This window comes from Sinocyclocheilus grahami, unplaced genomic scaffold, assembly GCF_001515645.1.
Source record: "Sinocyclocheilus grahami isolate Dianchi unplaced genomic scaffold, SAMN03320097.WGS_v1.1 scaffold168.1, whole genome shotgun sequence".
In the NCBI taxonomy this organism is placed as follows: Eukaryota; Metazoa; Chordata; class Actinopteri; order Cypriniformes; family Cyprinidae; genus Sinocyclocheilus; species Sinocyclocheilus grahami.
Window position 1 is genome coordinate 57,687 of NW_015505347.1, and position 3,740 is coordinate 61,426.

The window sequence follows — 3,740 nt, forward strand, 5'->3', positions numbered from 1 at the left end:
ATATATATATATATATATATATATATATATATATATATATATATATATATATATAAACAAACACCTGAATAGGGTGGTCAATGGTTGCGTCTCCAAACCTAGCGAGCATTTTTGGGCATTTAAGGTTTTAGCTCACATGTATTGACAATAAAAGTCAGTCTGGAAAGGTTAGGAGAAGCAATCATGGACTTTTGGTTCACTTAAGGGTTGCAACTAAACTAGCCATGCAGGAACATCCCTCCAGCGTCTCAGGCCGAACGGAAAACCAAGTATTTGAAGTATCCAGGACAAAAGCAGCATCCATGTGGTGCAAGTAAAATCCCAGCAGGAAGTTTTCCCACATCCAGCAGAAGAGGATGGCGCACACAAACACCTGGCATGTGCCAATCTGCCACCAGAACGCGCACGTGACATAATAGCGCTCCATGCAATAATAATGTACAGCTGCCATCCTCGCCATCATCATCATCATCAGAATCTCCAGCCTCACCTACAGATCGAGTTGCCCAGTGATGCCAGGCGGCTGTCCTTGTTTCTCAGATGTGGACGCTGTTCCTCAGGCGCTGGCGGTTGTTTCTTCGCATGGCGCGGTGAAGTGTGTTGCGGCGTCTCCTCGCATCAGTAGCAGGTGTGTTTCTCTCTCTTTGTGCGCTGGAATGAGTTGGTCCTGGGAGTTGGCAGATGCTGTCCGCACACAGAGACGCGAGTGAATGCTGCTCCGCTGTCTCCCAGCTGATACTTTACTCCACATAAGCGCCTCCCACTCACAGCGCCATGAGCTCCGACTGCGCGTTTGCGCGAGAATCGGCGGCACCTACTGGCGAAATGTGGAAGTGCAGCAAATTAACTCCTCTCGCAGAATTCCTATTATATTTGACTTATCTTACAAAATGTCAAAATGCTTTTGTTATAAATTAAAAAAATACATCTAAAAAATATGCAGGGGGAAACAACGGAAACATTGACTCATATTTCTTGTGGATTTTATGAAAAAGACTAGCTCAACTGTTTAACGTACATTGATTTTCAAATAAAAATAGAATCCCTATAGAATATGAGATAAGCGTCCAAACACCTACATACACTACCGTTCAAAGATTTTATTTTATTTTATTTTATTTTATTTTATTTTATTTTCGGAAACATTGACTCATATTTCTTGTGGATTTTATGAAAAAGACTAGCTCAACTGTTTAACGTACATTGATTTTCAAATAAAAATAGAATCCCTATAGAATATGAGATAAGCGTCCAAACACCTACATACACTACCGTTCAAAGATTTTATTTTATTTTATTTTATTTTATTTTATTTTATTTAAATTTTTTTAAATTTTATTAAATTTTTAAGCCTGTTAGTTGTAATATAATGATCAATATTAAATATAAATGTTTATTTAATGTATTTCTGTATTTAATATATAATTTAGTAATATAATATTTAAATAAATACTGTATAAAGTATTTATTGTTGTAGCAATTATATTATTTTTATTATTATTACAACATATATAGCGTGTGTGTGTGTGTATATATATGTGTGTGTATATGTGTATGTGTGTGTGTGTGTATATATATATATATGTATGTGTGTATATATATATGTATATGTAATTTTATTTATTTTTTATTAACATTTATTAACAATTTAAAACCTCAGGCTTTGCTTGATTCTTTAAATGTCTTTGGGCCATAATTGTAAACCGTTATTAAACTGTAAATTGTCAGATGAAGCAGTCTAGTTTTGACGTGTGACACACACTTACCGTGTAGATGCCTTGTTATAGTAATAAATGACATGCAGTTGAGTGAAGGTTCATAAAACTCAAAAAGAGATGAATTGAAAAAGATGATGTCATAGATAAAATGAACTGTGCAGCTGGAGGAAAATCGGAACGTGAAGGAGAGCAGAGACGAACAGGGACTGAGCGCTTTAATAAAAGGAGAGATGGAGGGGGGCGGGATGCAGGAGGGTGGAAAGTGGTAGTGAAGTGAGAGGCAGGAACGAGGGAGGGGGAACAAGCGCCAGAGCTATAATTAGATCAGGAGGAATGTTCAGGGTGGGTGTGTGTGTGCGGAGACGGGAGTGTATGAGTGGGAATGATGCCCACTGCTTTTGGGATCCACTGCACTTAAGGGTCAAGGATGTCGTTGCGAGGTCCTGTTGAATTTTTGGTTTAAAGTGACACACGAGAGTTGCCACACACACACAGACACTCATGACATTGTCACTCACCACACAACAGTGGATGATTGAAGGGATGACAACCACAGCTGCTCCTGTTGTCTCTGAAGGTCAACTGCCAATGCTAATACTTCACAAGATGGGATGAGAAAAAACTCACAGCAGGGAAAGAGAGAGGGAGAAACAAATGCTAATCAATTGGTCTATTTGGTACACATCCTTTGACTTGACAAATTAATATTTATTATCAGATGGGATATTGCCAACATCACCAAATATGATGCACATTGTGACGCTAAATGATGCTATATGTTTTCTCAGAACTAACTTACATTTTTCATTACTTTTGGGGGTGGGGGAAGTATGAATTCTTTTTTATATATATATATATATATAAAGTATTAAAACGTTTCACTAATATTTAACAACCAGAAAGTGAGATGCATCATGGTTGTGATGACCTGCTGCTTCATTAATAAAACTTTAGGAAATTATATGCAGAAATTATCATGATGCACTGCCGTTCATGTGTGTGTGTGTGGGGTTTTTTTGTTTTTAAGAAATTAATACTTTTATTCGGTAAGGATACAATAAATTTATCTAAAGATTTTTATAGTATTAGAAAGATTTCTATTTCAGTTTCTGTTCATCAAAGAATCCTGAAAAGAATGTGTCATGGTTTCCACTAAAATATTAAGCATCACAACTGTTTTCTACAGTGAGGATAATAATAAGAAATATTTATTGAGCACCAAATCAGCATATTAGAATGATTTCTGAAGGATCATGTAACACTGAAGACTGGAGTAATTATGCAGAAAATTCTGCTTTGCCATAAATTACATAAAAAATATAGTATAATAGAAACAATCATTGTAATTTGTAATAATATAATATTATATAAAATAAGAATGAAATAATATTTCACAATATTACTGTTTTATTGTATTTTTATCAAATAAATGCAGGCTTTAAAACTTTTTTTTTTAAACTTACCGAACCCTTGACGTTTGAACGGTAGTGTATATCTATATATGGTTGAATTAGCCCTTCTTGATTTAGTGGACCTCTCTTGTCACAGGAGCCTGGGACAACGTTTCCATTCGTCTCTCCCACCGTTGATGGCAGTGGAAGGGGGAAGCACCTCACATGTAAAGTTTCTGTCAGCTGCTGCGGAGGCAAAGCTCAGTTTTCCAGGCCTGAACACTGCTAGATTCATAACGGCTCACACACGCCCGAGCCCCGCCCCTTCTGCCATCTAAACTGGATAAGCCATTAAAACAAATAATTTCATCTTCTCTGGAAAAGCACTTAGTGCTCTCTGATGAGAAAGTGAGGCCGCCCTCAGCCAGTAGTTACCATAGAGGTTTTTTTTTTTATTATTATTATTTCTTTTCAACAAAAATCTAATTATTCTCTCAATCATTCTTATCAGTTTATGAATTTATTGGCTGCGGTACCAGAGAGATTCTTAATGCTGAGGGGATTAGCTTTTATTTAACTTTGTACTCTGTACTCTGAATGGATTTCCTTTAGCTCGGTTCGTTATCTTGAT